Source organism: Balaenoptera borealis (assembly GCF_965194805.1).
Source record: "Balaenoptera borealis genome assembly, chromosome: 4".
In the NCBI taxonomy this organism is placed as follows: Eukaryota; Metazoa; Chordata; class Mammalia; order Artiodactyla; family Balaenopteridae; genus Balaenoptera; species Balaenoptera borealis.
This window is the reverse complement of record NC_138861.1, coordinates 123,449,122-123,463,043: the sequence shown is the minus strand read 5'-3', so window position 1 is coordinate 123,463,043 and position 13,922 is coordinate 123,449,122. Positions and strand designations below refer to the sequence as shown.

General features: G+C 38.6%; 1 protein-coding gene and 1 long non-coding RNA gene across 9 annotated transcripts in view; one reads left to right on the top strand and one right to left on the bottom strand.

Moving 5' to 3' along the window:
• Positions 1-13,922, bottom strand: part of ANK2 (ankyrin 2) — a 688,006-nt gene that overhangs the window by 320,896 nt on the left and 353,188 nt on the right. The window lies entirely within an intron of this gene.
• On the top strand, positions 1,917-11,989 carry LOC309627628. The gene is made up of 2 exons (XR_014243870.1): positions 1,917-6,976; positions 7,291-11,989. It is a non-coding gene; the product is annotated as an uncharacterized lncRNA (long non-coding RNA).

Genomic DNA, 13,922 nt, shown 5'->3' with positions numbered 1-13,922 from the left:
TCTAGCCCAGTAAAGTCAGATACTAATTATAAATTTCTCACAAAAAATGTACTGAACTATTTCCTACAAAAATGCAACATGATCAATAATCAACTATACTGGATTGTACATTTCAGTGCTTAGAATATGAAATTCTACAGTGAATAAAAAAATCATTTTCTAATATCATCTCCTTCAGAAAGCTTGCATGATTAAATGGATTAATCTACAGTTTACTAAGCTTAGGTAATAGCCTGACAATTAGGTTTTAGCTAATAGTGATACAGGAAGAAACTTATCAATTCCTAAGAATATAATGCCTACAGCAATGTTTTTTCAAAATGTAGTATTCTTAGAACCAATAAAAGAATCTCCTGGAATATTTGTTTCAGTGCAGATTCCTGAGCCATTTCCAAGTTACTGAATCAGAATCTCAGTAGGGTTTGGGATATCTTTTTTGAACAACATCCTCAGATATTCTTTTGCACACTGAAGTTTGAGAAAAGCAGATGATTTCTATATCTAAAGCATAATAGCTCTTGTTGCCAAATATCAACCTAAGGATATTTAACCAGATCTCCAAATCCAGTGCTATTCTGAGAAAAGGAATGTCTTAATAATTATTTGTGAATATACAGCCTTTTCTTGAATCAGAGGCACTGTTGGAAAATAGCCATTCATAAAATATTCTGCCATTTAGCAAAACCTCTCTGAATCACTATTTATAGTTATGTGTTAACTTCAGATTAAAGAGGTAAATAATGCTTAAGCATCTATGCTAGACCCTCTCCCTATGTACATCAGGTCTATTCTGGCATCCAGGTTTCCATGGATGAAGTTTCACAGGCCCCTGTCTTTCTTTCCCATCTGCCATATGCCACCAAACCCACATGCAGTAGGATGGCAGTGGCACAGTATAGTGGATTACAACGGGGTTTCAGAGGTGATTTTGAGGACATCCATTTGAAAAGCAAACGCAATATTATCAAGGTCTAAAGTGAAAAGATCCTCATTCAGGACATGAGGATTGGAACTGAAGAGGAATACCTCTGAAAGTCACATCAATTTAAATGTATTAATCATGCTTAAGGAAATTATCATATGGGAAAATAAGGTGTAATAGATATTTTTAAAATCTGATAAAAAGACACAATTATTGCCTATCAATATTATATATTGTTTTCATTCACAGTCAAGTATAATTTAATTTATTGAAACATGTGCTTACTTCTCTACTGTCCTCAGTTGATTATAGCTGTATAGTTGTAATAGTAATTTAGATACAAAAGTAGTATTTCTCAGACTTTAGTGTATATACAAAAATCTTTCTAAAATGTAGATTTTGATTCTTAGGTCTGGGGTGGGGCCCAAGATCCTATATTTCTAACAAACTACAGATAATATGAATGCTGCTGATCTGAGGACCACACACTTTGAATAGCAAGGTGCATTTTTACAACCATTTTTAATTGAACTATAGTTAATTTACACTGTTGTCTAAAGTACATTTTTAAATCTATACCTACTGTATCATACATAAGGCACTTTCAACCTTGTGGTTTTAGGAGTAATGTTTAGAGCATGAGAAAAAAAAGTTGTTGAAATATCCCACCATTTCATAAATGTATTTGGGCTCTTACTAGCTAGCCAAAAATTACAAATCCATGGTACTTTTCATAATAGCAATCAACCCCACACTACTTTTCTCAAAATATGCATTAGCTACTCAGTGTTCACAGAGCTGGCCCCATTCTTTCTCATCCTTGACTTTGACTCTCTTCCTGGACACCCAACTCTGCCAGTCAAAATTTTACACATTTAAAGTCCATTGAAATATTACCTCCTTCATGAAATGTTTCCTGATGGCCTCAATAGAATGTAATTTCCCCTCCTTCCAAATTCTCATACTTATCAAATAGACAAATCATTATAAACACTGTCCTTTGAATATCTACTTGGACTTGGCCATCTATCTTTTCACTTCCTTTAGACCAGTTGTTCTTTCTCAAATCCAGTGGCACATTATGCATATGAGGAGACATATGACAGAAACTGAGGCCACATGCCTCACCTAAGACTAATTAAAGCACAGTTTCTGGGGAGTGAGACCCAGGCATCAGAATTGTTTTAAATTTCTGGGATTCATGGCACCACAGTTGAGAATCACCATCTTAGATGGTAGGCTCTCCAAAGGGTCGCACTAGGTCTTAGGCATAAGCATTTATAATAGTATACTCAATTCAACTCAATAAATATTTACTAAGGGCCTTGAACACTTAATAGTAGGCACTTAATAAATACACATCAAATTGAACATTTAAATTTGTCATAGTTGAACACTGGGAAGAAAAGGAAAGCGCATCAATCAAACATTTTAATTCTTCACAACACATTCTTAGGTGATAGACTATCAAAACAGACCAAATCCTTTGTATAAAAAAATTTTGAAATTGCTGATCTATTCCTCAACTCCTCTGCCATCACATGTTCACTCTGTAGATTAAGATTTTCCATAAGACTTCGTCCAATTTACTCTTCTTTTTTCAGAAAAGCACTTTTCTCCTCTCTTCAAGTTGAATAGATATTACAAATCATTAATGGAATTTTCAGCAGCAACCATACTGGAAATAATCAGCTGACATCCAAGGTAGGGCACACTTTTTGCTGCTGTCAAACAAAATTAATCACAAGTTTCCAGCATGCTGAGTAGAGGCGGCCTGGGCTCCATCAGATGAGGTGTTTCTACAGCCTGGCAGCCGTCGATGACCAGCAGGAGAGCCAAGCTGTTTTCAGAAAACACCGCAATGGGTTTCTGTATCTTCTCTTCTTTTCTTTCTTTTTTTCAATTCCTAAGGGAGGATCTCCTGGCAATGTACCCAGGAGATTCCAATGCCATGGAAACAAGGAAGTGGAGTGTTTGAAAAGCTGGCTGTAGGAAAGAATGCCATTCTCCTTGCTTTGTTCTACCTCTGCGTTATAGTCTTTTGCAGAAGACTCGGGGAATTATTTAAATAATTCAGGCTGAGTCCTAGTTTCACCTGAGTTACACAGATGATCCAGGTATACTAGGTTGCCCTGGCCATATTGCCCAGATATATCTATTCTAGTATTCTTCACTATTATTTAGTAGAGATCTAAGTTGTACATGCTCAATCAATAATGAGTTAATTTACTCATTATTTAAAAAATAAACTGCCAGGTATTGTGCAAAACTCCAAGAATTGACACAGTGGAGAAAATAGGCAGGTCTACGAACAGTACATTTCAATTGTCATAAATTGTATAATAGAGTTTGAATAGGGACACTCTAATATTTTTAATTACAGCACCCAATAAACAATCTAAACACGTACTTTGGGAGCTAGAAAGGAAGGACAGCAAAAAAAAATTTTCTTGAAGTAACTGTTTTTTTAAGAAAAAAGAAAGAACAATCAAAGTCATCATGGTAATTTCTTACACTTACATTTTGGTTGAGTGTTGAATAAGGCATTGTCATTGCCTAAACAACCTCCCTATACAACTCTCTGAGGTGATCTCACACCCCATCCCCCCCAATACCTCTAAGAAAATAATCTTCTAATTTTGAGAATACCTCATGCTTACTTTATTTGAACATCACAAAGGCCAGTCTAGCAAGAAGACTGACACTTGAACACCTGGATAGACTGGCACTTGAACTCTGCAGCATTCATAACACAGTTTTCCGGTACTTCCCTGGTGGTCCAGTGGTTAAGAATCCGTCTTGCAATTCAGGGGACGCTGGTTTGATCCCTGATCAGAGAACTAAGATCCCACATGCCGCAGGGCAACTAAGCCCATGTGCTGCAACTACTGAGCCCGCACGCCACAGCTAGAGAGAAGCATGTGCACTGCGATGAAGACCCCGGGTGCCACAACCAAGACCTGATGCAGCCAAAAAATAAATAAATATTTTTTAAAAACCCACACAGTTCTCCCCGAGAAATTCAACTGTCTATGTTGCTTGAGTTTGCTTGTTATATGACTCCATACAACTGAATCTCTGATTCATTCCTGCCTGCTAGAGATGCCCTAGACAGAGGATCTGGTTCGAGCACATAAAGACTGTTACAGAAGCTGTGTCTTATTGGCCTTCTTTCCCATACTAAGTAACCCTTAGGTTATCATGAAGCCAGAGCCCCCTCCTACTTATATCAATAGGACAATGGTAAAAGTGTTGGTAAAAGTTGGGGGTTAGTTGGTAAATGCCTCCTCAGGGTACTTGTCTTTCTGTCTGATCTCTTTGGCTGTACAGTGCTGATTTTATTAAAAAGAGGGGAGGGGTAAGGGGTACCGCTATCTAAGCCTAGACCAGATTATAAAGCTATTATGGCAACAAAAATCCTACCAGGGGTGCGGGTAGTGAGTAGGGAAGAGTAAATATGTTAGTGGATCAAGGAAAGAGGAAGCCTGGTTAAGGAGAAGGTGGATTTAAGTTTGGGAGGAAGTTTTCTGGCAGCCAAGGTAGGCTACAGTCCAGGTAAGGTACAAGATATGAAATATGCGGAGATGTCCACAAAGTCCTGCCTGATCCCTCGGTCTGAGTAGTGAACTGTACTATGCATTTCTATAGCACTCTTTAAAAATACGTAGCATGGCCTTCATTGCAGTGAACTGTAAATGCTGTTTATTATCGAGCCTACCACCCTGTCAGCTGACTGACGCTGGAAACCATGCTGTTGTATCTGTCAGTCCCTGCCTCTAATCTGAGTGAAAAGACATCAGGCCTAAGCTTCTGTCAGCTCCTATTTCATTTAGGCTTCGTTTTTAAATAAATGTGAGGCAATTAAGACATGTACAATATACATGAGAAGCAGTCATTATTTTAGGACTATGGGATGGTTGTCATCTCAATTTAAAGTGAACTCAACCTTATTCTTAGGGTTTTCTCCAGTCTATTATTTCTTTCTAAATAAATCTAACTAGACATTCTTGGCTCATCACTTCTCTGGGGTGTGATAGTGTCCTTTATCCATCATCATTACTGTCATCAAAACTGGATGTTATGATAGGTACCACGGGTTTACTAAGCAAGTAAATATAAGCATTTCAAATGTCCCAAGGGCTTATTGTCTTATACAGAAAAGACCAAGGCAGAATGGAAGGTTAATGACATATGCCATAAATTAATTAGCATCTAAGTGTTTTCAAAAGACTCAGTGCATTCATTGGCAGCAGCGAGTAAAGTCGGGAAAGTTACACAAGGGAATGAGGGCACTGGATCTCTATTCAAGGAAATGTAGTACAGTCTGACTGAGTAGGAATGGTTGCTGCAGAAGAAAATAAAGAGTGTTTAATTGGTTGATTTTGAAATTGTAGTGATAGACTCACAGGGCAAATAAATATTCTGTCTTTCAGACAAATGCAGTGCTTTCCTGATATACCAAAACCAAGCAATTCAAGTAACTGCATTTTTGTTGGAATTCAAACTCAGAGTCACTAAGTTTAGTTGGAATCAGATGAAAAAATTCAAACAGTGGCAATGCCATTTGTACTGATTAGTCCCAGAGTAAAAGATGCCAAGTACTCATGTGTTTAGAGAATCAGCACTACACTTCTAATTAGAACTCACAATTTCATGAACTCTAGTGATGCTGAGACTTTTAAAATGACAAAGTGACAATGTTTGCATTCTAGGAATAGAGCTCAGTAGAGGACAAAGGAAAACCGATCAGCTTTGTCTAGCAGAAGGGAAAGTATTCCACGACAAGAGAAATGAATAATAGTACATTTTAATTTGGAGAATATCAAATGTCTCTCTGAGCAGAAGGGCATGGAGAGGAGAATTTATGTGCCAATCCTCTGCGGTGTCCACCCAGGATGAAGAACAAAATAGACAAGTGGTGTAAAGACTGACGTGTGGGCTGACCCTCAACACAAGAGGGTCATACGAAGCCAGAATATTGACCAGAACACCCAACTGGGCTTGGGATAAGATGGGTTAGATTATTCCGGTCAAGTGTCAATACAGAGGGAGATAATACCAATTTACAGCACAGTGTAAAGCTGTAAAGGCCCTGCACCTAGAAAACAAGATGAAAGGGAGGAGGCGGTTACCAGAGTCAAACAGAAGAGAGAACTCTGGCAGTAGCGCTACAGGTAGAATAGTCATGCATCCTTGAGGGAGGCCAGAGAAGGAGGAATGAATAGGGGCTGTGGTAAAGGTAGAAGTGATGAGTTATACGAACACACTGGATATTCAGTATGAGAAAGAACAATGAGCCACATGCAGTCCCCAAGGTTAAAGAGAAACATTACCCTTTAATGGAAAAGTTTAGCGTAAACGATGATGCAATAAAGAGATGAGCAGTTCTTTCTTGTCCTATTTAGTTTCATTCGGTAGCAAAATACTCAGTTTGAGATATCATATAGTTGTGTCAAAGGCCAGATGCATTATCTGACTTTTAAAAGACTGACTGCAATAGGGAAGTCTCACGAACGTATGTGGATCTTCCTTGATTGTGTTATCCCTTCTCTTACTAAGTACACCTTCTCCTCTCCCAGTCTTCCTGAGGCGTGTAGCTCTTGCTAATCATCCACCGTAGCCCGTGCTGGAGACCTGGATGACAGCCTGCTCTAATTTGGGTCATTTGATGGCTTGTGCCAATAAATTCTACAATTTGGCTCTCCAGGTGGCAAGGCTGTTTTATAACAAATTGCTGGCTAATTAGGGCATAAATGTTCTTTTCTTCATTTCTCCCTGACCTTGCTGATTACATGCCCAGCGTCCTCCCTCCCTCCTTGTTCTACAGTATCCCCTGCGATCTGTTCACATCGCCTGTTCCTTCTAGGACTTTGATCTTCATTTCCAACTTTCTTAATCTGTTGAATCTGACATCACTTACTTGATTTTATATCTTTTCAGTGTTTCCCTAAATCTAGAGTGGTACTTTGTTATTTATTTATCATAAAATTGCCTACATTTGGGGACTCTTAGCCATGTCGTTATTCTCTTGGTAACAAATATACAATCATATGAGTCATTTCTGATCATTCTCTTTTTTTTTTTTTAATTTTATTTATTTATTTATTTATTTATGGCTGTGTTGGGTCTTCGTCTCTGTGCGAGGGCTTTCTCTAGTTGCGGCAAGTGGGGGCCACTCTTCATCGCGGTGCGCGGGCCTCTCACTATCGCGGCCTCTCTTGTTGCAGAGCACAGGCTCCAGATGCGCAGGCTCAGTAATTGTGGCTCACGGGCCCAGTTGCTCAGCGGCATGTGGGATCTTCCCAGACCAGGGCTCGGACCCCTGTCCCCTGCATTAGCAGGCAGATTCTCAACCACTGCGCCACCAGGGAAGCCCTGATCATTCTCTTGATCCTCATTTGATATCAAACTCTAATCTGAAATCTGGGAAATACATGCAGGTGCTTCTCGAGGCACTTTTCTAATCCATTACTAAAATAGTATATTTTTATTTGCTTTTCATCATATGTTATCAAGTTAAAATTTTCCGAAGTTTTTAGGGGATGCCTATTTGTATGACATTCACAATACAGCAACTGGTAGAAGCAAACAAGGGTAACACAAGTTTAAAGGACTTCCAGGGACCTCTAGTTTGCAAATTATTTTAAAATAACAAAGTAAATATTCTTATAATAATTTCCATCACCACTTACATGCAACACATCCAGTATATACATAACTAATTGCCTCAATTTTGTGTATCTTTACAATTCTTTCATTGTGTAGGAGAAATTCACAATGAAGGCAGGAAAAGCTTAAAGAATTTTTATCAGCTAGTCATAGGCAATTATTAGCAGATTTGTTTTGTTGCAAAGACGTGGCTATAAAGTTCAGATCTTTCCGACACTCTGGAGAAAACTTAAGAAAAAAATAAAATATCACAGAGAGAGATGATTTATTTTGGGTTTCTTTGGGAATAGTTGCCCAAATCATCTCTTTAACTTGTGATCTTTAATGATCTCTTTAATTTAGGAATAACTGCCCAAATGATATACTTAATGTCCCAACTGTACAGACTCATAACAGTATGCTTAGAAACTCAACTAGCATTACTCGATGGCCCCAAAGACACAATGACTGTGTGACCAATGGACAGGAGAACAAGCTTGGTCCACCTAACCAGGGAGAAACATGTGACCAGTTAACTTATTTTCACTGTGGCCATGCAGCCTGGGTGAAAAACCAGGCAACTTTAGACTCATGGTTTGGGTTAGCATATGCAAAGTGCAGCCTCAGAGGAATACTTGTTAGAATCTAAGCCTGGCATTCATATGTGGGGAAATCATACCTGGAGGCAAAGATGAGCATTTCTCTTTCCCAGCTCTCCTAGGAGCTCTTCTATCTCCTTTTGTTGTCTCTATCCTAACAATTTCTTTCTTAGCCTTTCTTGTAACTACAGGTATCGCTCCAAGACTGTCCTTCATCTATGAGTGATTTCATTACTTCTCATGATTTCAACCTCACCACATTGATGGTTCTTAAAATTATACCTGTCCTGGGCTTCCGTGGTGGTGCAGTGGTTGAGAATCCACCTGCCAATGCAGGGGACACGGGTCCGAGCCCTGGTCTGGGAAGATCCCACATGCCGTGGAGCAACTGGGCCTGTGAGCCACAACTACTGAGCCTGTGCATCTGGAGTCTGTGCTCCGCAACAAGAGAGGCCGCGATAGTGAGAGGCCCGCGCACCGCGATGAAGAGTGGCCCCCGCTCGCCGCAACTAGAGAAAGCCCTCGCACAGAAACGAAGACCCAACACAGCCAAAAATTAATTAATTAATTAATTAATTAAAAAAATAATAATAATTATACCTGTCCTGATCTTTCCCCCAAGTATCACACATCAAATGTTTGTTGGACTTTTCCCTCTGCATGTTCCACAGGCACCATGAGCCCTACAGGTGGAAATCGGAACCCAGCCCCTTTCCCTCTGACCCTGCTCCTCTGCTATAAGCTCTGTCAGTTGCTAGTACCAACAGCCACCACATCACCAGAACTGGACACCTAGGAGTCATTTTTGACTCTTACTCTTCCCCCACTTCACCTCAACACGAAGTCCACTCAGTGGCTTAATCAGACTCATTTACCTTTATCTGTCCCTTCCTCTCCACAGCTACCACCACTACATCTTAGTTTATTCCCAGATCACATCTCCCAAGTTTTATAGCTCCTTAAATAAATTCTGTCTCTACACTTTCCCATTCTCTGCAGTCTCCACAGTGATGGAAAAAATAAATCTGGTCATGTCACCCCACTGCTTAAAGCCTTTTAAAGTCTCCTCTTTAGCTACACAACATACAGTCCAAGCTCATTACCATGAGGCACAATAGCTTTACTTCTGCCTCATGTATCATATGCTCTACTTGCTTTTCATTTTATAATCTAGCAACAGAAAACCTACATGATGCTCACTATTGCCAAGGCTTATTCTATGCACTTTACATATATTAACTCACGTAATTCTCACGGAAACTCTATTAGGCAGGTTCTGTAATTATCTCAGTTTTTACAGATGAGGAAACCGAGACACAGAGAAGTTAAATTATTTGTCCAAGCTTACACACCTCGCACACGTCAGAGCCCCTGTCCTATCCCAGACTCCAACCTCAGCCCCAATATGCCCTTCTTTCCAGGGTGTGCCGGCCTGTTTTCACTTCCCCATGACATGAGTCATGCTCTAACTTCTGTCAGAAATGCTTCTGTTGCACCTGTGCCTGGATCACGCCTACTTATCCTTTAAAGCTCAGCTCAGTCATCAGAACTTGCAGGCGTTCTTGTCTGGCCTTTTCTGTGCTCTTGTACTAGACTATGCACATTTCCATCATGTCAGTTATCATGTAATAGAATAATCATCTATTAAATGAGGGAGACATATTCCTGGGCCTCAAGGAATTAGTATTCTATATTTTGTATTTTGCACCACACAATGTCCAGCCATTAAGAAGCATTCAATAAATGTGTGTTGAGTGAAGTATTAATAATACATGGATGAATAAAGAATACCCCCACTAGTAACCAAGAACCTTTCTTAATAAGAGTACCACAACAACGGAACTTTAAGCACTCACAGAGTGGGTCCAGTAGCCCCTAGAGTCAGCTTACAAAAACTGTAAGAGGCCTAAGTGTGTGTGTGTGTGTGTGTGTGTGTGTGTGTGTGTGTGTTGGGGGGGAGGACAACATGAATCAAGGTAGGAAGAGATTAAAAATTGAAGCTACACAGACTGTTCAGTAAAACCAAGCACCTTTATAAGATGGATATGTGTTAATGGTTCGACAAATCCATATACAGTTTCCTAATAATGCTTTGACTTTGGCTACCTTTTCAGTTTGTTTTAAAGTTCTAATTTTAAAAGGCCTTGGGCTTCCCTGGTGGCGCAGTGGTTGAGAATCTGCCTGCCAATGCAGGGGACACGGGTTCGAGCCCTGGTCTGGGAGGATCCCACATGCCGCAGAGCGACTGGGCCCGTGAGCCACGACTACTCAGCCTGCGCGTCTGGAGCCTGTGCTCCGCAACAAGAGAGGCTGCGACAGTGAGAGGCCCGCGCACCGCGATGAAGAGTGGCCCCCACTTGCCGCAACTAGAGAAAGCCCTCACACAGAAACGAAGACCCAACACAGCCATAAAAACAAATAAATAAATAAAATTTTTTTAAAAAAAAAGGAAAGAAAAGAAAAAGGAGACACAAATTTAAAAAAAAAAAAAAAAAAGGCCTTAAAGTATCATAAAATATATACCTGGACCCGGCGGACACCAGAGTCGTGACTCCAGCAAAGTAGCCCCCCTTTTACACATCCCAGCTGAAAAACAGCCCTAGATCGGGAGCACTAGTATAGCAAGTTCTCATGAAGCCTTTGATTAGTAAATATCAAGAAATTAGCTTTTGCATAATAACCTTGCAAATGAAAATTGGCACATCACTTGGTGTTAGAAACATGGCCTGTCCTCACTGTCAAGCTGACCTGAGTCTCCTTCATAAGCAGATAAGAGGCCTTTGTAAAGCTGTACCTCGCTCAAGATCAACATTTAAATATTCTTCTCATTGCTAGGCTTTGACTGCTCTTTAAGATGACCTCTAAGCAATAGAAAGATCACTGTTCTAGGGGTCAGGAGACCTTAAGTCTAGGTCCACATCTGCCCTTAATGACTTACATGATTTTGGCCAACGTATTTGATTTCTCTGCATCTCGGTTTCCTCATATAAAATAAGACATTGGGATTTTGAATTTTTAAGCTAATTCCAGCTCTATTTTAAGCTACTTGGAGCCCTACGAGTTTATACTCTCGAAGAAACTAGTATGAATCACACAGTAAATTCACTTGCATGCATACACACATCAACACACACACACTCTCGAAAGAGAGAGAGAGAGAGATTGAGGGTTCGTAAATATATTGGTTTTGCAATAATAAAAATATTACCTTTGTTATCCACATAGGATAGGTGCTATGGATATTTAAGAGGTATTACATTTGCTTAAATTTCAATTCTAAAATTGTTTATTTGTTAGAGGTTCTACAGATGCACAGAAAATGAATTGCAATTTATGACTCATGATAAATAAAAGACTGTTTACTTCCCAAAGAACCATACAAGGCCATAGTGTTCACACTAGTCTGGATTTTCTAAAAACGGGGAAAATGAGGGGCTTCTGGCATGGGAAAAACAAAAGATGGCTGTGTGCCACACCGGAGTATAGAGCCCTCCTGGTTAATCCTGGCTGAATCCTGACTGGCATGCCTGCTGTTACGTATATACTCACTGAACAATTGGCACCTGCATATGGGAAACACGACTAAAGCAGGCACAAAATCCTATCATCATGATAAGCCCCTAGGAGTATTGTTGAGGGAACTTAATCCACACAGAGACATGGATGAGGTAGGTGGAAGGGACCTTTTTTTTTTTTTTACTGTTAGACTCACAGCAAAATCCACTATGTCATATCAAACTCTAAAGGGTTTCAAATTCATAAAGAATTAATGAGGCAAAATTTCTCAAAATTAAGTAATATACATCTTTAACACCAAAAAGCAATACAGTTTAAACTGGACCACACTGCAAAAAGTTCCAAAAATGACTTTCAATGGAAAGAAAGCCATTTGTATTGTACATATCTACTGGGAAAAAAAAAAAACTTTTGTGTTTTTGAAAAAAATCATATTTCAGTTCAACGTTTTAGGTCAACCACAAAATAAAACGTACTAAAATGAGCTGAGTGGTGAGCACTCCATAAATAAAGTGACATATGAGCCATCAAATGAAATACAGAAGCAGAAAAGTATTTTTCCCTTTGCAACCTAAACAAATTCTAATGTATTTAGTTGAAAATTAGCAAGAATTATCATAATGTCTACTCAAAGTAGACTGGAGATTTCTTTTTCAGCCTTACTTTTATATTTGCTTGGAGTTTGGTTTCATAATTTTAAAGGTAGAAATATTTTATTATGAGACAAAATACCATTTTCCATAATTCAGTTCTTTGATTTCCAATTTTACATTAATTTTCAAGAATTTTTAAAATTAAAATATAAAAATAGATATCTATAACTGCCAGCAACTGAAAATAATCTCTAATAAATATCATAGATGTAGATTACTATTTACCAGTTTATTTGGTCTTCCATCTTCTCCCAACTGAGAAAGTGGCCACAAAAAACAGAAAATGTTTTTTGATTGTGACTAAAAGCAGTTCTTTTTCCAATGGAAAATGACATAGCTGCATCATGAAAGAAATACAAACTTTGACTAGATACGTAGTGAAAGCGAACTCAAGAACTACAACATATTTTCTAAGAAAATAATACTGAAGTCCACCTTTCTCAGAATGTCTTATTTTAATAATGACTGTTATCAAATATTATCTTATCTGCAATATTGGCTGCAGATACGATTTTACTAAATGATAACCGAATACTATCACTTAGAAAACATGGCAAATTTTGTGGTATCTTTTGCTATTATTTGGTAATATCTGAAGATTTGTTATACACACATATATATATGAATACATGTTCATATATATTCCACTGGATATATTTTTACCAAATTTCATATTCAACTTCAAAATGTTAGATTCAAGTAGAAATTACACTATAGAACTTGAATTTTGGTCAGCTATAACAAAGACACTTATCATCTGTTACCTAAGTTGGTATAAGCACCTCATTTCCTCAAGGTCACTTTAGGGTCAACAGACATAATTACTTTTCATTGTGGCAGGCCTAGGGAAAATAATCAAATTAGTACTGTAGAAAGAAAAAGCAAAATATCAATTCTATTTTTAAATATGTCAGCTATACAGCCTTGAAATTACTGGATAAATAATAGGTGAATATGTACTTGACAACTGCCATTGAACAGAGGCAAGGGATCATTCTCATACCCCAGAATATTCAGTATATGGAAAAATGTAGTCAGCCATATCTGCCTAAGTATCAATCACCCCCATGAGGTACTTATTTGTATCAAAAACATTCTAGGAGTTCCATGTTGGATAACATATTCTCAGTTTACTGAATTATTCACAACTGTTCATTTTTTCAATTCATATAGTGTTAATCTCTACTCAAAATAAGGCTCTTCTGGAGGTTAAAAAAAAAGTACTATGAAAGGGTGATATGCATTCATATAGAAATATACAAAGAACTGTATAGTCAGGAGAGAATATAACAAGATCTAAACACATTGATCACCTTGAAATGAATTTGAGAAACCATTTCAAAGAGTAAAAATTCCAAAATGCACAATAACCTTACTTTCTTTATTACAAAGTATTAAGGTGAAATGTACATGATATTTGAATTATAGATTAGGTCATCTAGGGACTTCCCTGGTGGCGCAGTGGTTAAGAATCCGCCTGCCAATGCAGGGGACATGGGTTCGATCCCTGATCCGGGACGATCCCACATACCGCGGAGCAACTAAGCCCATGCGCCACAACTACTGAGCCTGCATGCCACAACT